Source organism: Panthera pardus, unplaced genomic scaffold (genome assembly GCF_024362965.1).
Source record: "Panthera pardus isolate Hobbes unplaced genomic scaffold, ASM2436296v1 HiC_scaffold_3, whole genome shotgun sequence".
NCBI classification, from domain to species: Eukaryota; Metazoa; Chordata; class Mammalia; order Carnivora; family Felidae; genus Panthera; species Panthera pardus.
In genome coordinates, this window is record NW_026526876.1 from 36,922,045 (window position 1) to 36,941,919 (window position 19,875).

General features: G+C 41.8%; 1 protein-coding gene across 2 annotated transcripts in view; it reads right to left on the reverse strand.

The window, feature by feature from the left end:
• Positions 1–19,875, reverse strand: part of CBX1 (chromobox 1) — a 30,123-nt gene that overhangs the window by 9,153 nt on the left and 1,095 nt on the right. The window contains exon 1 of one of the 2 annotated variants that reach the window (XM_019415907.2): positions 11,957–12,167. The exons of the other annotated variant lie outside the window; for it this stretch is intronic. The gene's annotated coding sequence lies outside the window, so the exon portion shown is untranslated. Of the gene's footprint in view, positions 1–11,956; positions 12,168–19,875 lie in introns of those variants that run through there. 2 annotated transcript variants of the gene reach the window in all.

The following is a 19,875-nucleotide window of genomic DNA, read 5'->3' on the forward strand; positions in this document are numbered from 1 at the left end:
CCCACTCTTCCTATAGAATCTATCACCTTCAGAGGAGCCAAGAGCCCTCTTAAATATTACGAGTCAATTCTCCTATGGTTTCCAAAAGGATTATTTCAAGAGAAATCCTCCCTGAATATGACAGTCTCCAAACACTAGCAGGGATATCTGGAATTGAGGACTCTCAATCAGAATTGCTTGGCAAGGAAATTTCAAAGTAACTCAAATCAGTGTAGTAGCACAATGGAAAATGCCTTTCATCAACACAACTTGCCACTCCCCCCCCCCCCCCCCAGGCATCCTGGCAACCAAATCATGGCATCAGTTATAGAACATGGCCTATGAACATGGTCATGATCATAGAACATTTATGTCAGAACTATTTATGACAAAACATAGAAGAGGTGTACACAGGGTGAAAAGTTCCTGATTAACTCAAATCTTAATGTTTGGACAGGTCTTCTTAAGGCTTATCATGATGTTGCAGATAAAAAACCTAGAGTTGGGGTGCCTGGGTGGCTCAGTAGGTTGAGCGTCTGACTTCAGCTCAGGTCATGATCCATGGTTTGAGTATGATCCCTGCGTCGGACTCTGCTGTCAGCACAGAGCCTGCTTTACTTCGGGTCCTCTGTCCCTCCCCTCCTCTCTCTGCCCCTTCCCCCATGCTTTACCTCTCCCTCTCTCTCAAAAATCAACAGTAAAAAGAAAAAAAACCCCAACAAACTAGAGTTAACTAAGCTGCTATAACTTTTATCTAAATATTTACTGAGTCTGCCACATTTTAAGATGCCTAAAAAAAATAATACACTTGTATCGAACTTTAGAGTTTACAAAGTGCTACCTCACGTTACATCATTTGATCCTTCAAAACCATCCCGTGAAACAAACCACTGAGATGTTATCGACACCTCATAGATAACAGATTACAAGAAATAAATCACCTAAGGTCACATAATTAACAGAGCAAGCACCTCAGTAAGGACAGCAAGGCTGAGTGAGCTAAGGGCCCTGCTGCACACACACAACTAGGAGCTAGCCACGTATCTATCTGTAGGAAGTCTTCCCTTTGGCCTGTACAAGAAAAGGACAGAGGTCTCTTTAAGTGGATCCTTCCTACAGTTTGTCATCAGTAAATAAGGAAGTGACTGATAATGATTCTCTTTTGAAAAGACCTTGTTGGGAATGCAAGCTGGTACAGCCACTCTGGAAAACAGTACGGAGGTGCCTCAAAGAACTAAAAATAGAACTACCCTACGACCCAGCAATAGCACTACTAGGCATTTATCCAAGGGATACAGGTGTGCTGTTTCGAAGGGACACGTGCCCCCCCATGTTTATAGCAGCACCATCAACAATAGCCAAAGTATGGAAGGAGCCCAAATGTCCATCGATGGATGAATGGATAAAGAAAATGTGGTATATATATATACAATGGAGTAATTATTCGGCAATCAAAAAGAACGACATATTGCCATTTGCAACTACGTGGATGGAACTGGAAGATATTATGCTAAGTGAAATTAGTCAGAGAAAGACAAAAATATGACTTCACTCATATGAGGACTTTAAGAGACAAAACACATGAATATAAGAGAAGGGAAACAAAAATAATGTAAAAACAGGGAGGGGGACAAAACAGAAGAGACTCATAAATATGGAAAACAAACTGAGGGTTACTGGAGGGGGTGTGGGGGGGGGGGGATGGGCTAAAGGGGGTAAGGGGCATTAAGGAATCTACTCCTGAAATCACTGTTGTACTATATGCTAACTAATTTGGATGTAAATTTAAAAAAATAAAAAATAAAATTAAAAAAAAAAAGAGGAAAAAAAAAAAAAAGAAAAGACCTTGTAAGGTATGGCTGTTAAAAAAACCAATGATTCCTAATTGGTTACTGCAATACAAAGGTATTCATTGTTAATTAAATCAGGAGGCAGTGACAAAGCATTGGTTGTTAGGGCCCCAGCAAGTCTTTGGAATCTTTTAAATCAACAAGTGCTAGATGGTGCAGATTTTGTGAAGTTAAACACCTACCAAGTAGGCTGAAGACAGCACGGAGAAAATGCCAATTTTAAGAAACCAAAATTTATAGTGTCCCAATAAATCCAGGAATGATGTAAATCTGAAGCAAGAGTCATGAACTCATAGCTCTTTCAAGAGAAAAAAACCCACACATCCTCCACTAAGGCAGTTAGAAGCTAGGAAACAGGAACAATGCTACTTGAAAGCAGAAGGCAGTATAGTATCAGATACAAGGCATTTTATTTTGTTTTTGAGTAGCTGGTACTGATTTCTTGCCAGCTTGAAAGATCAAATTCCAGGTGTCAGTACAAGGTAACAACCACAGACCTCTGAAACCAAAGCAGTAGGGCTTTTAGCTAAATGTTAAGAAAAAGCATTCAGAATGTTGGTCTGGTGAGGTGACCACCTTTACTAAGGAAGAATTCATAGGAAAGCAGACTTTGAATAGAGAGTTTTCACTCATAAGAATCAGAATGACCTAGGGAGTTTAAAAATACAGATACCCAGATCCAATGACATAGAAAGTACGGTGTGTGTGTATATATATATATATATATATATATATATATATATATATACACACACATACACACACACACATACTAACCATAATATAATGTATTCATATTCAATTACAAAAATATTTAATGTAGGAAATTACAATTCCTTGGCCCAAAACCTGTCAGCCTATTTATGTTTTTTTTAGTGTTTATTTATTTTTGAGAGAGAGACAGAGCATGAGCGGGGGAGGGGCAGAGAGGGAGACACAGAATCTGAAGGAGGCTCCAGGCTCTGAGCTCTCAGTGCAGAGCCTGGCATGGGGCTCGACCCCATGAATTGCAAGATCGTGACCTGAGCTGAAGTTGGATGCTTATCGGACTAAGCCACCCAGGCGGCCTAGCCTGTTTATGTTTCTATACATAAACACAGATATATATTAAGTGAAAATAGATATTATAATTCTACAACTTGCTTTTTAATAAAACGTACTATATCTTTGACACTGTTCCATAAAGATCTCCATTAAAAAAATTTTTGTAATGTTTATTTGTTTTGAGATTGAGTGCTAGTGGGGGAGGGGCAGAGAGAGAGGGAGACTGGAGAATTCAAAGCAGGCTCTATGTTGTCAGCGCAAAGCCTGACATGGGGCTTGAACCCATAAACCGCAAGATCCTGACCTGAGCCAAAGTCAGATGCTCAACCAACTGAGCGCCACCCAGGTGCCCCAAAGATCTCCATTCTTAACAAGCTGCATAGTATTCCATATTGTATGGACACATCATATCTAACCATTTACCAAGTGATGAAAATTTGGGTTGTTGCCAATTTTCTATTATTACAGTGTTCTTTGAACATGGCATCTGCATCTTTAAAACCTCCTTAGCAGATCTGTATGACTCTAGATCTTAGGGTCATGAGTTCAAGCTGGGTGTAGTTTGCTTAAAAATAGATAAATAAAATAAAAAGCTCCTTAGGTGATTTGATGCATATCCTTGGATAAAAGCCATTGCTAGAAGAGGATTGGCAGAAACTACATTCCTCAGGTGAAATCACACAATTACAGATATAAATCAATTCTCAGAGTTAGCTAAAAGGCAGGTGAACATTTTACTTTCTCCATCCATTTGAGAATTAAGACTGGAACAATAAACTAACCAATGTTCATGAAAACAAAATGATCTCTGTATCACATTCAACATCATTCAATCTAGATCTTTTTTTTTTTTTTTTTTTTTTTTTTTTTTGGTACTAGCAATTGGAAGAACACTGCTTGAAGGATCCAGGATCCTTATATAGTTCCTTCCACCAAAAGAAAGCTAGTATGAGCACCAGAAAAGTCCCTTTCCTGTCCCTACCTCTCAAAACAACTTTATGCCTCTAGGTAGTTATATATATTTGCTCAGTTTCCTAATAAGCAAAATAGTATAACAACCCTCATGGCATTGATGCCTTTGAGGTGAGCTTTTATGACCTTCTAGGATTAAATCTATTTATATATTTGCATATATGTTCTACTTCATTAGATTACTGCTTCAAGTTTAAAGATAGCTTTCGGAAGCCCAAAATATTAAGACTCAATAAGAAAACAGCACTTCCATCGGGTGTATAGCTGAAATTCATGCCTAAGTTTTTAAAACCAGAGAGCAACTCCAGAACACACTCAAGAAGGACCCAGGTCTGGCTGGAACCAATAATTACGAAAAAGAGAAACCAAGATCTCATTTCTAGAAAACCAAGACAGAAGAGCTGCCAGAGACTGGAAAATCACATTTCATATATCTTAAGTGTAGGAATTTCTTCTGCTCTTCCTTTTACCTGGCCTATACAAGAAAATGGCAAAAGGAATTTATCTTCCTATGAAGACAGATGAGAGAGGTGAGAAAGGAAGTTCTAAATACAATGGAAAATGTCAACAAAATGGTTTATTTGTGAAAATAATTTTAAGATTTCTGAAGATCAATGTAAATACCAAAAATCAGTTTTGATGATCCAAATAGTAAAGTTTTATAACAAACTTTAAAAGTTGAGATTTCAGGCTCAGTTTTCTTTTTTTTTTTTAATGTTTATTTTCGAGAGAGACAGAGATAGAGACAGAGCACAAGCAGGGGAGGGGAAGAGAGAGAGACACACACACAATCCAAAGGAGGCTCCAGGTCTGAGCTGTCAGCACAGAGCCCGACGTGGGGCTCGAACCCACAAACCAAGAGATCACAACCTGAGCCAAAGTCGGGTGTTTAACCAATTGAGCCGCCCACATGCCCCACAGACTGTTTTTACATACTAACTTTTTAAAAAAGGCAGCCATCCAATTAAATGAACAATGGTCTAAGTATTCATAGCACATTTATTGAGTTCAAGACAAAAATGACAATCATCCTTGATTTCATTCCACTCATCTTCCATATCTAGCCTCTTATTAAATCCTATTGAGTATGTATCTTAAATATCTTTCAATCCATACATTTTTCTAGCCCTACTACTACTATCATCCTATTTGCAAGCCATCATCATCTCTTGTTTGGGTAACTCCTGACCAGATTTATTCCCAACACTAGCCCCTCATTTAAAATGCAGGTTTCAGGGGGACGCCTGGGTGGCTCAGTCGGTTGAGCATCCGACTTCGGCTCAGGTCATGATCTCACGGTTCGTGAGTTTGAGCCCCGCATCGGGCTCTGTGCTGACAGCTCAGAGCCTGGAGCCTGCTTCCGATTCTGTGTCTCCCTCTCTCTCTGCCCCTCCCCTGCTCATGCTCTGTCTCTCTGTCTGTCTCAAAAATAAATAAAACATTAAAAAAAATTTAAAAAAAAAAATAAAATGCAGGTTTCAGGATGCCCGATGGCTCAGTCGGTTAAGTGTCCAACTTCGGCTCAGGTCATGATCTCGTGGCTTCTGAGTTTGAGCCCCACATCGGGCTCTGCACTGACAGCTCAGAGCCTGGAGCCTGCTTCAGATCCTGTCTCCCTTTCTCTCTCTCTCTGCCTTTCCCTCACTCGCACATGCGCGCGCGCTCTCTTGAAAATGAATAAGCATTAAAAAAAAATAAAATGCAGATCTCTTCATATCATTATGTGTGGGCATCTGAGCTGAAGACCACTACACCTAACCTATCAATCACAATTACCTTGCCCTTTGCCTCATTCTTTCATTTGACCAATTCCCTTACCTAAAATGTCCTATTCAGGAGCTTTCCCGAAGCCTCAGGCTAGGTTTAGGTTAATTCTTCCTATGAACACCCTCCTACAGTATTCATCATTTAACAATTATCTTTTTGGTACCCATTATGGGTAAGGTGCTAGACAAAGGGGGTGAGCAACAAAGACAAAAATCCCTAGTCTCTTAGAATGTGTGCGCGCGTGTATGTGTATATATATGTGTGTATGTGTGTACATATATATACACGTATATATATGTATATATATGTGTATGTGTGTGTATATGTATATACACATACACACATGCACACACACATATACATATACATATACATATACTTGTGATAGTTAATTTTATGTGTTATACTGACTGGGCCACAATGCCCAGATATTTGTTCAAACATTTAGAATTTATTTTCTAGTGTGGACGAGTGCCATGAGTGAGCATGAGTGGGGGGTGTGTGAATACATGCATGTGCAGGCAGAGGAGGGCACGGACAATAAGCAAGAAGATATTGTGATAATTGCTATAAAGGAGACAACTCAGCAAAAATCAGAAAAACACACCATGTGTAGGGAATAGTTGGTTCCAAGTCCTAAAGTGAGAAGAGGTTGCTTTATCTGAGGAACAGAAATGTGGCCAGTTAGAAAGAGAGGCTGAGGAAATGGCCAGTAAGGATGAGGTAATTACTGTGCATATCACTCCCCACATCACTCCTTCTCTCATCTAACCCCTTTTTCCATTATTTTCCTATTGCCTCTTTTGCTTCTAGCTTAGGTTTAAGACCTAGGCATTAATAACTATAAAAGTTTCTAACTACAACTCTCCCAGCATTTAACACTATCTATTAAAAAATAAAAAAATTAAATAAAATAAAACCAATAACAATTTACTAAAAGCCAGAGTGGAATATAGGGTGACCAACTCACTGGCGAAAGCACTGAGAGGTCCACATTGCAGGAACCCTCTCAGACCCAGGCAAATGGAGCTATTTGTTCAGGCCAGTGGGATATGCAGACACACAAGAATCACAGGCTTTTGAGAATCCCTTAGTGGTGAGTAATAACAACATAATAACAGCATAATAACAGCTAAAATTTACTGAATACTTAAAACAATGCATATAAAGGCATTCAATCCTCACATCAACTCTATTAAACCCACTTCACAAATGAGAAAACTGAGGCTTATGAAGCAAAGAAAATTTCCCAAAGTCCCCAGAGCCAGGCCTGAAATATAAATACAAGAAAACAATGCAAGGTGAACTTCATTTCAACAAGAGAAATGTAAGAGTATATAATAATTAGCAAAAGAAAATTAAGCAAAAATAAGTAGCCACAAAAGCACCATAGAGGCTTGGAAGAATGAATGACTAGGGTGATCAGGAAAGAGTTTAAAAAGTTGGGATTGAAGCCAAGCTCCAAGAGTATTTGAAAAGGTGGATTGAGGAGGGCAATTTGGCTTAAGGAACGGTGGTGAACAAAAGCAATGAGGTATGTCTGAGGTAGATGGTGTGTAAACCAGTTTGGGCAGAGTAGACTAAATAGTAAAGGTAACCACTAAAAAATTTTCTACAAGGCCCCTTCTCCTTAAAACAAAGACCAAACTCCTCAGCGCAACACCTAACACCCTTTCATTCCAACCATTCCGTACTTCTACTCCCTCACAAAACCTACACTCCTGTCAAAACTATAAACTGCACACCGTCTCCACAAAAGGCTCTGCTCATTATTAAGTGATCCTGCCCAACACCAGCAGTCAAAATCCTACCCATCCTTAAAGATAGGGCTTAAACAACCTTACTTCCATGAAGCCTACTCAACCTAGCCAACCACTGTTTCTTTTTTCTCAGTTTCCATTGTTTCTACTTTTTGTAATATTTAAAAAAATTTAGACAGAGCCGTGACAAGGGGAGGACAGGATGGGAGGAGAGAGGGAGAGAGAGAGAAAATCCTAAGCAGGCTCCATGCTGAGCATCCCACAACACTGGGCTCATGACCTGAGCCACAATCAAGAGTCGGATGCTCAACCAACTGAGCCACACAGGCACCCCTCTTTCTGTTTTTATTCAGACACTCAATCAAAGATAGGTCTGGGCCCTGTGTAACACGTTGAACCCTGTATGGGCAGGAAGGATATATGTCTCAGATGCCAACCAAAAATCAGGGAAGAGAAGTCTAAAGCTGTCAGCATTTTAGGGAATAATCAGTAAAATCTGATCTGCAACCCCAAAATGGAAAACAAGAAAGAAGTACACCTTTGTTGAGCATTAGCAACTACATACCAGTCATTAAAAGGCAGGTGAAGGCATGTGTAGTATATACTCAATTTGTAGTCCTCCTGACTCATGTTTCTAAACTGCTGTTAGTCTGTTTGTTAGCTATGACTGTTTGGGAGGTAAATGCTTTCCAGATGGAAAACTTTACTGAGCAGAAAACAACTTGTGCCACAAACCCAGTAGCAGGAGTTTCATTTTTAAAGGAATAGCTGCCCTTGAATTCCAGGATCTAGGACTAGAATACTGGTGTGCTAATCAAATTAAAATTTTATCTGAGCTCTATCAGAAAGTTGGCTATCCCCTTTCAGGAGGCTGATGGGGATGAAACTACAGATACAGCTTTGGGTTAAGAGGCCACAGGGATATGCAAATATTAGTAGGACACAGTGATAACTGGCAAGTCTTTTAGTTTAAGATGAAATAAAATTAGAAAGCTGGACCAGAATTACAGCTAAGTTGGAAATTTTTTTTTAAGTTTATTTATTTATTTTGGAGGGGGGAGGGACAGAGAGAGAGAATCCCAAGCAGGCTCTGTTCAACCGACTGAGCCACGCAGGAGTCCCAGCTAAGATGGAACTAAAAGCAGAGACCAAAGCATTCACAGATAACAAAACAAAACCAGATTATTGACACTAACCTCTCAAATACCACAGTTCTGTTAGGCTCTCAATGTGTTAGCTATTATTAAAGAGAAAGGCACAATTTCACAGACAAATTAGGTTACCCCCCCTCGGTCAGCAAATCGTAAAAGTGGGTGCCTGGGTGGCTCAGTCAGTTGAGTGTCCAACTCTTGATTTCGGCTCACGTCATGATCTCATGGTTCCCGGGAATGAGCCCTGAATTGATGTCCATGCTGGCAGTCTGGAGCCTGCTTGGGATTCTCTTTTCTGCTCCCCTGCTCGTGTGCACACGGTTTCTTTCTCTCTCTCTCTCTAAGTAAATAAATAAACTTTACAAAAAATCATAAAAGCTGAAAGCAGTAAAGATTTAACACAAATTATTCAATTCAAATACTAACAGGATCTGAATTTTGCCCATATTTGAATAACTTTTCCAATTTTGGGAGAGGCTATTCACTTTTTCAGTAGACATCACTATCTGGAAATACAATTGTTTTTAAGTTTGTTTGTTTGTTTATTTATTTATTTATTTAGAGAGAGAGAGAGAGAGAGAGAGAGAGAGAGAGCTTGAGTGGGGGAGGGGCAGAGAGAGAATCCAAGCAGAATGCCAAGCTGCACTATCAGCGCAGAGCCCGATGTGGGGCTCAAACTCACCAATTGTGAGATCATGACCTGAGCTGATACCAAGAGTTGGAGGCTTAACCGACTGAGCCATCCAGGTGCCCCTGGAAATACTATTTATTTAAATTTATGCAAAGACCCCAAAAGATTTTTCAAGATACTTCTAAAACAAAATATTCAAATTATATAGCTTGCTGTTAAAATCCAGAACCTGGGGCCTCTCCAGGTCCTCACCTAAGGTATTTAAAATGGTCACTTGCACAATCTGCACACCAAGCTGAGTACATAAAAACTAATAAGACAGGGGCGCCTGGGTGGCTTAGTTGGTTAAGCATCCGACTCTCCATTTTGGTTCAGGTCATGATCTCACGGTTCATGAGTTCAAGCCCCAAGTCGGGCTCTATGCTAATGCAGAGCCTGTTTGGGATTCTCTCTCTCAAAATAAATAAAACTTAAAAAAAAAATTAACTGTTAAGACAAACATGCCAAGGACAACAGTTATACTCTGCCCAATGTTATTGATCAAAGACAGGAAAACTAATTATATAAATGCACATTAATTCATTCTGCTAACACATGGAATTCTAAGAAAGGATCTCAAAGCCATATACTCAACAATCTATAAACTACCTACATTTAGATGAACAAGAAGCGTAGCCCCATTCTATGTGAGCCCACATACTAGCCATTAGCATTTTGCTCCCAAAACTCTTCAGAGAAATAACCTATGAAGTGAAAATCTGTCAAGCCTAATGCAAAATCTGTTATACTACCAGAGATAGTATATAAAAAAAGGTGAGATTCTGATGGATAAACTACTAGAGAATGACAAAAGTGAATCAATTCTTTTTAAACGGTATGAAGTGAAAAAGAAACACTTTCCTGGTCCCTAAAATGGGCACAAGGTATAATAGTTGCTTTTTATTTTTTTAAGCTTATTTATTTGTTTTTAAGTAATCTCTACGCCCAGTGCGGGGTTCAAACTCACGACCCTAAGATCAAAAGTCACATGCTCTTCCAAATGAATCAGCCCAAGTGCTCTTATACAACGGTAGCTTCTTTTTAGAGGTTTGGTTAGACAATTACCAGTATCTTCCAGTCAAAAATGCAGAAGTCTAAGGTATTCTTACTTGGTCCCTTTCAATCAAGAAGCTAGAAGCACCAGGCTACACACTATTTACATCTTTAATGAAAAACAATTCAGGCTACAGCAGCCAATCAATGAAGAAAAATGGCACCAAAAGGAAAATTGGAAATGAAGACCCTGAACCTGCCCTAAAGCTTTAGTAAGGTGCTACCAGTTCCAACAAGTTGCCCTTTAACAATACTACTTACAATATAAATGTCTGCAAGCACCTAGGGAGGAACACAGGTACTAATTTTCCAAATGTATTCATGCTTCTATTCCAAAACACTGGACCTTTTCAGAGCTATTCTAAACTGGTAGCATGATTCTTAATACAACTGAGGAGGCTATCCTACCCCTGACCAGTTTCCAGTACAACTGACCTTTTGTAAACTCCACCTCAATTGAGCTAAACCAATACAAGTCCGCAAATAAAGCCGTCCATGAAAAATCTTCATTTGAAGCTCTGAAGAAGTATTGCTCATTTTGTATTCAAATTTTCCAACAACAAAGAAAGGCTGGCTAAAAATCACAAGAGCCTATGAAACAAATCTCACAATCTCACAAACTTTTCCTCTTTGTCTCCCCACTTCCCACATCATTTCACACTCTCTCACTAACTTAATTCCTTACATGTGAACTCATCTACACATTTCTATGATTTCACTGCCCTTTGCGACCAGTAACGATCCCAGATAAAAACTTATGGAACTAATCGTGAAATCAAAGCAGAAGCGCTACACTTGGTATATTAACTCCCTGAAAGGAATCAAAAGAGTAAAGATAGCTGAAAGCCTAGACAAGAGGAGAAATCTTGTTTTCATCCTTTCTGCACACATTCTTTTTAACAGCCTCCCCGACCGCGTGAGGAGGACCCATCGGGAAGCGAGGAGGACCCATCGGGAAGCAAGGCGGCCCCTTTCACACCTAACTGAAATACTACCGGGGCCTCCGCCCTATTTACCCTAACAGCTCCTCCCCTTCCAGATCCAAGCCAGGCACCTCACCGCCCCTCCCTCTCCTAGCCCCCACTCCAGGTTATCCAGCAGATGATCTCCCCAAGAAGCACACCTTGGGCTGAGCCCAGCCCCCTCTCCAATTTCCTCGAAGTTACTTCTCCTTAGCCCGGCGAGCGAAATGCCTCTGACGGCCCCAGCCAGACCCGATATTCTCAGACTGCGTTCGAAACCGAAGGTCTCGCAGCCGTCAACCCTCTCCACTCATGTCCAAGCATCAAGGTTGCCCAGCCTGTCCCCTTCCCAATTTACTCAAGTGTTTCCTCCCCAGCCCAACCCAGCAGCCGCGCACCCAACCACGTAGCATTGTCTTGTTGGTCTACCCAGGCCCTGAGGAGAGACCCGCCAGTGCTCGGCCCACCCCGAATCGCTTCTATCTCCAGCTCAGGATACGCCGCCCGCCCCGCCCTCTCCATCCTTCTCGCGCCCGGCGCCCGGCGCCCGACCCCCGCACCCGGCGGAGAGCTTCGCGCGGGAAGGGGTCGGGACCCGGCGCGTTCCTAGCTCCCGACCTCGGCCGCAAGCGCGGCCCCTCACCCAGGGCTACCGCTACCGCCGCCGCTACCGCCGCCGCTACCGCCGCCGCCGCCGCCGAGCACCTCCCCCCGCTCCCCGCTTCCCCTCCTTTAGCGGGCTCTTCACCTCAGAGCAGCGCCAAAGAGCCCGAGAGGAATCGGTGCCGCGCTAATGGCGCGTCGCGTCGGGCCGGCCGGGGGAGTGGCGCCCAGAAAAGCAACAAGCCGGTGGCCGCAGTCGAGCCCCTCACTGAAGCGGCGTACCGCAGGCCCCGGCCAACGGCCCTCCCCTCGGACGAACAAAAGAGCCTCGCACTCGGCGCTACCCGCCGCCCACACTGCGCAGGCGCGACGACCCTCCGCACAGTACTGTGGGACTTGGAGTCCATCCCAGACTACAAGACCCAAAGTACTGCGCGCGTCCTACACCGCCCCGCGGAGTGTGCGCGGGGTTCGGGGAGTTTTAGTTTTTTAACAAGCGCTCTACAGGCTCTAGTTTAGAACGTTGCGACCTAGGGAATTAGAACGTATGGTTTTACGAGCAAGCCCCATGATGCTTGGTACGAAAAATCAACCACTTCTGGACAGTTCACGTGAATCCTTGACATTTTTGAATCTAAAGAGGTTTCTCACCAGACCTTAAATCGCCAATAATCTCTGTAATCCTCAATTTCTGCCCCAAATCTCTGTAAGGCTCCTACTTCTCAGTGTTTATAAATTACTTCCCCTTCAAAGTCTTGCCTGATTCTTTAGACTAGGTTAGGTTCCCCAGGTAGTTTCCTCATCAGGGCCTCCTGACTTCTCGAAATTTTTCGTTGGCTGCGCCAAGCCAGAGCTCTAGTGCAGAACCCCCTTATCTCCGTGAGCACTCCTCACCCAGCCACCTCCCAAGACACCGAGAAAGGCAAAAAACCACGCTTATTCTTCGAGACAAACTGTTTAGTTCTGACTTCAAGTATCTCGCTGTCCCCAACTCTGTTCATACGGAAATTCAGTCTCCCATAACGTTTACCCCACTTTATTGTCATTAATGTCTTGTGTTTTCTAACCTCCTGTAAGGGCAGAAACCTTGCCGCCTCGTGTTGTTCACCACCCTTTACTCAATGCCCAGTACAGTCCCTGGCATACAGTTGTCAAGCAATATTTGTTGAATAAATGATTAAGTGAATTAATGAAATGTCCTACCTGACAGAAAGGGCAGGTGATCAAGCTTTCCTTCCTTCATCTCTTCACATCAGATTTGTGAGGTTTTGGTTGGTTGTGCTTTTTTTTGTTTGTTTGTTTGTTTGTTTTTTAACTCTTTTGTGCTTTTCCCTATCAAATCAGGAATAGAACTACCAAAAGATGATTTTTTTTCCTTCTTTACTCTGAATATTCACATATCCTCCTAATCAGAGGTAAAGAGGAAAGGCAACCAGTCTATTGTACTCCACTTCAGAATGCGGGAGCCTGTGTGTATATAACAGTTTTGCTGAGCCAGGCACTGTGCAGGGCTCTGGAGAATTGTCATGTAAGAAACCCAGCTCAACAATATCATAATACTTTTGCTAAGACCGCTGTGGGAGCACAGGGAAGAGGGCAATTCCTCCTGAGACCTTCGGTTGGGTGTCTATGAAGAGGCAAAAATTCAGCTACTTACTCCCTCCTAAAGTGTCCTGTTCTGTGTATAATAACTTTAATGATGAAAAAATTAATTCTAATAATATAAGCTACATATTATTGAGTGCTTACCCCAGCACTAGGAATTCTCTTAAGGTCTTGATTAGTGTTATTTAATCCTAAGCAACGCTGGGAGGTGGGAAGTACTATTTCCATTTTACGGAAAAGGCTCAGAGGTTGTAGGATCTGACTAATAGCATTCATCAAGAAAGTGGTGGGATTGCAATTTGATGTCATGTCTAACTCTCAAACTATAATTCTGTATACGTGAAATGCTGCCATCCCGAATTCCTCATATTGAGCTGAATTCGGCTTTTCCGTGGAAATACCACCTACTCCTCCTAGTTCTGGGTGTGTGGCTGTACACAGTTCTGTTCGGTAAACAGAATTCCTCTTTCATATTCCTTCTAATATTGAAATTCAGCCTTTATGTCTCCCCCCCCCCCCCGCCCCAAGGTCTTACTTTTCCAGGCTAAATATCGCCATTTTCTTAAACCGTACATCATAGGAAAACAGTTTTGGGTCTACCTTATCTAGTTTGTTATTAAATCCTGGCTCTTTATATGAGTATTTCAAAATAGGGGGAGTCATCACTGCACAGCTGTTCTACACCATTCTTGAATTAAGGGAGTCAAAGGTACCTTTTCTTTTTAGGTAGCAGAGCACCACTGGTTTATGTGAATCTGCAATCAACTCAGAGCTCTCTTGTTAATGATCTATTCTGGAATTCTGCCAGGGATGAATGTCAAACTCTCAAGCCTAATGTTTCTCCGTAACAGTTATCTTTTTTGAAAATCTTTTAGGATCAAATGGGTTTAGTTCTTTTCTCTTCCCATAAGAATGGTGGCATTTTAAGTTATTCAGACCCTCAGAGTTTCTTTTCCTTCTAAGGGTAACAGCAACTCAGTCATAGTAATCTTGCTCAAGACAACATTTGAAGTCACATTGCTCATGCCCACAGGAAGTGTGTCTCTCACATGAAGTTCCTAAAATCTCAAGGAATGTGGGGAAGAGAGGAAGTCTGATGCTGCAAAAAAGAACAAGGACTTGGAATCAGGCTGAACTGGATTTAGTTCTGTCTCTACTTTTTGCCTGCTGCGTAACTTTGAACAAGCTCCTTAACTTCTCTGAGCCTCAGCCAACTGAGAAATCTGAAACATGGAAACATTACCTAAGACCTACCTTGCAGCATTTCTGTGGGATGGACTGTAATGTATAAAGGGAATGCCTGTATATACTGGCACTAATAAACAGTAGCTATTTTAGGCACAGCACATAGTTGCTTCTCATGTGATTTAAGGAGTGGGGGAAGTACAGAACTTTTTTTTTTTAATGTTTGTTTAAATGTTTATTTATTTTTGAGAGAGAGATAGAGCGTGAGAGGCAGAGGGGCAGAGAGAGGAGTCACAGAATCCGAAGTAGGCTCCAAGCTCTGAGCTGTCAGCACAGAACCCGACGCGGGGCTCGAACTCATGGACTGTGAGATCATGACCTGAGCTGAAGTCAGACGCTTAACCAACTGAGCCACCCAGGTGCCCCAGTACAGAACTTTTGAAATATTTTCTTCCCCACTGTCTGAAATTCTTTATTTCATTTTCCCCCAATCTTTAAAATGATGGTAAAATATACACAACATAAAATTTACCATCTTAACCATTAAAAAACTTTATTTTAGAGACAGTGCTAGTGGGGGAGACGGATGTGGGCAGAGAGAGAAGCTTCACACTCAGCACAGAGCTGGAGGCAGGGCTCGATCACCACAGCCCTGGGATCATGACCTGACCCAAAATCAAAAGTCCAATGCTCAGCGTTCTGAGTCAACCAGGAACACCGCCCCCCCATCTTAACCATTTTTAAGTGTACAATTCAGTGGTATTAAATGCATTCATAATGCAATGCAACCATCATCATCATCCATCTCCAGAACTCTTTTCATCTTAAAGACTGAAACTCTATACCCATTAAACAAAAACTCACCATTCCTCCTCTTCCTAACCTCTGGCAGCCATTATTCTACTTTCTAAGATTTGGACTACTCTAAGAATCTCATATAAGGGGAATCGCACAGTATTTGTCTTTGTGTGACTGGCTTATTTCATTTAGTGTAATGTTCTCAAGGTTCAAATGTTGCAGCGTGTGTCAGAACCCCCCCTTTTTTTTGAGGCTGAAGAATATCCCTTTGTATGTATATATCACATTCTGTTTATCCATTCATCCATTATTGGCCCTTTGGGTTACTTCTGCGTTTTAGCTCTTATAAATCATGCTGCTCTGGGGCGCCTGGGTGGCTCAGTCGGTTAAGTGTCTGACTTCAACTCAGACCTCAGCTCAGATCATGATCTTGGGGTCTGGGAGTTTGAGCCCCAAATCCAGCTCTGTGCTGACAGCTCAGAGCCTGGACCTGCTTCGGATTCTGTATCTCCCTCTCTCTGCCCCTCCCCTGCTCACACTGTCTCTCTCTCTCTCTCTCAAAGTAATAAATAAACATTAAAAAAAAAACATTAAAAAAAATAATGCTGCTCGGAACATGGCCTACAAATATCTTTTTGAGACGCTGCTTTTAATTCTCCTGGGTGTTAAAAGACAAAATTCAACTAAGAAAATTTAAACATTAAATTGGCTTTATTCAATGATTATGAATCGGGCAGCATCCCATCTAGCAAGTAGAAAGGGGCTGAGCATAAAAAATAGAAGGCTTTAAAAAAATTTTTGTAATGTTTTTATTCATTTTTGAGAGACACAGAAAGAGTAGGAGCGGGGGAGGGGCAGAGAGAGAGGAAGATAGAATCTGAAGCAGGCTCCAGGTTCTGAGCTGTCAGCACAGAGCCTGATGTGGGACTCGAACTCACAAACTGTGAGATCATGACTCGAGCCAAAATTGGACGCTTCACGGACTGAGCCATCCAGGCGCCGCTGGAAGCCTTGTTTTTTTTTAAATCTCTACGCCCAACACGGGGCTCCAACTCACAATCCTGAGATCAAGAGTCATATGTTCTACTGACTGAGCCAGCCAGGTGACCCCAAATGGAAAGCTTTTTATAGACAGAAGGTTGGCAGGGATGAGGAAAAATTAGATTACCTATCTTTCTTTGGGAGACGGAGGGGTCTTTCAGGCAGATTGCCTCACTGGTGCCCACAAGGTTACCTCACTAGCCTGACCAGTTAAGAGTACATTCCTGGGAGGGGCTGAAACAGAAATTAGGTTAGATTTTAAGTCTTGGTTTGTTGACACGCGCTGAGCACGAGTGACTCCATTTTGGATCCGTTTTTGGCTTGTTTAACCCTTCTTCAATTCCAGATGTGGAATTCCTGGATCATATGGTTTTAATTTTTTGAGGAACTGCCAAACTTTTCCACAGCATCTGTACTACTTCACATTCCCTCCAACAGTGCACAAAGGCTCCAATTTGTCCGCATCCCCACATTACTTGTCTTTTTCTGTTTCTTTGATAGTAGTCATCTCCTAATGGGTGTGAGAGTCTTTGTTTCATTTTAACTACTACTTGAAATTCTATTGTTAAGGATTTAGTCATTTGGGGCTAACAAGGACTCTCTTTTAAAAGGCAAATATACTTGAGAGCTATCTGTCTTTCTTACCTCCCCTGGTCAGTGTGATTCTCACGTGACTTCCTGGTAGTTACTGGACTCTAGTTAAAACCTGTACTTCTCAAATCTTGCACCTATAGCCTTGACATTGATTGATTTTCTCATGCAAAGTGCTAACTGCCTGAAGAAGTCCTAGCATTTCAGGTATAATAAAGATTGGCCCCATTATCAAGTATTAGAAATTACAGTTGAAAAAAATAAGGTCAATAAAACATAAGATATGGCACTATGAAGCCTTATTGCATTCAAATTGTTTAATAAATTATTGTTTAGGGGCGCCTGGGTGGCTCAGTCGGTTGAGCATCCGACTTCGGCTCAGGTCATGATCTCATGGTCCGTGAGTTCAAGCCCTGCGTCGGGCTCTGTGCTGACAGCTCAGAGCCTGGAGCCTGTTTCAGATTCTGTGTCTCCCTCTCTCTCTGACCCTCCCCTGTTCATGCTCTGTCTCTGTCTCAAAATAAACGTTAAAAAAATTTTTTTTTTAAAAATTGTTTAATATTCATTTATTTATTAATTATTTTCTTAATGTTTATTTTTGAGAGAGAGAGCAAGCAAGCAGGGCAGGGGCAGAGAGAGTGAGGGAGACACAGAACCCCAAGCAGGCTTCAGGCTCTGAGCTGTCGGCACAAAGCCCGATGCGGGGTTCAAACCGACAGACCGTGAGGTCATGACCTGAGCTGAAGTCGGACATTTCAGCGACTGAGCCACCCAGGTGCCCACTAATAAATTTACTTAAAAACATTTATTGAGGGGCGCCTGGGTGGCTCAGTCGGTTAAGCATTCGACCTTGGTTTGGGCTCAGGTCATAATTTCACAGTTTGTGGGTTCGAGTCCCGAGTTGGGAGTTGGACTCAGTGCTGACAGCGTGTGGAGCTTGCTTGGGATTCTCTCTCTCCCTGTCTCTGCCCCTGCCCTACTCACGAGACACATGCACTTTCTCTCTCTCTTAAGATAAATAAACTTTAAAAAATAAAATGAAAAAAATAAAGACATTTATTGAGTAACATATGAGGCAATGATGCTAAGCCCTTATATTACTTATAATATAAGGTCAGGGTGTTTTCCTGTTTGGCTCACTGCTTTATTCATAATGCCTACAGCAGTGTCCAGACCCATAGAAAGGGCTTAATAAATATTTGATGAATGAATGGATACATTCTGCAGATATACTCTGCGGTTCTCCAAGTGTAATCCACAGACTCTGGGAGTGCCTAAGGTCTAAGGGAGTCTGCAAGGTCAGAACTATTTTCATGATAATATGAAGACATGATTTGCTTTTTCACTGTGTTTACATTTTCACTAATGGTGCCAAGACAACAGCAGGTGAGATGGCTGGCACCTTAGTGTGAATCAAGGTGCTAGACTCACGGTATTCTCTTCTGCCACACCTATGCAATAAAATAATTAAGAAGCCATTTTCAAAAATTAAAAAAAAAAAAAAAGCCACTTTCAGGGTGCCTGGCTGGTTTACTCTGGCTCATTCAGTAGAGCATGGGACTCTTGATCCCAGGGTTATAAATTTGAGCCCCCTGTTAGGCATACGGTTTACTTAAAAATCTTAAAAAAAGAAAAACCACTGGGGCGCCTGGATGGCGCAGTCGGTTAAGCGTCCGACTTCAGCCAGGTCACGATCTCGCGGTCCGTGAGTTCGAGCCCCGCGTCAGGCTCTGGGCTGATGGCTCGGAGCCTGGAGCCTGTTTCCGATTCTGTGTCTCCCTCTCTCTCTGCCCCTCCCCCGTTCATGCTCTGTCTCTCTCTGTCCCAAAAATAAATAAAAAACGTTGAAAAAAAAAATTAAAAAAAAAAAAAAAAAAAGAAAAACCACTTTCACATAAACTATGAAACAGTACAAATAATTAATTTTGCGAAATCTCTCTTCTGGAGTATGTATCTTTTAAATGTTCTGTGTAATGAAATGGGAGTTTTACATAAAACCCTTCTGCCACTTACTGAAGTATATGGTTGTGTGATTGAGATGTGTGAACTGAACGAGCTTTATTTCCCCCCATGGAACACCATTTTTTCCCATCTAAGTACTAACCAGGGCTTACCCTGCTAGTTTCCAAGATCGGGAGTGTTCAGGATTACGGACATGGACTTTAGAACACAAGTTTTGTGGGGCACCTGGGGGCTCAGTTGGTTGAGCGTCAGGTTTCGGTTCAGGTCATAATCGCACGGGTTTTTGAGTTTGAGCCCCGCGTCGGGCTCTGTCCTGACAGCTAGGAGCCGGTTCCAATTCTGTGTCTCCCTCTCTCTCTGCTCCTCCCCTGCTTGTGCTCTGTCTCTCTCTCTCAAAAATAAATACACACTAAAAAAAAATTTAGAACACAAGTTTTGCTTGAAAGAATGACAGGGAAACTATAGTTATTCAGACTTGCATATTTGAATGGAATGAGCCTGGCACATGAAAGAAAAGTGATTTAAAGTACTTTTGTCAATGATAAAATTTGAGCTTTCAAGAAAAAATTGTAATTTTGGAAAAGGTGTTTGGTATCCACCAAAGTGAGCTTGACAGCTTTCCAAGATTTTTGTGATGAGATCAATGATTATAATGCATGTGATTTTTTTTAATGTTGAGTAGTGAAATGCATCAATATTTGGAAGATCTGCATAATTCAGTAAACCAATATTTTCTGAGTGGTTTCAGATTCCCCATTGCAATTAATCTTTAAGAAATTACCGTTTGTTGAGTTTTGCTAGTATCCACAGTTATTGGAGAAGGCTAAAAATACTCCTTCCTTTTCTAACTATGTATCTGTGAGAGACTGGAGTTTCTTCATT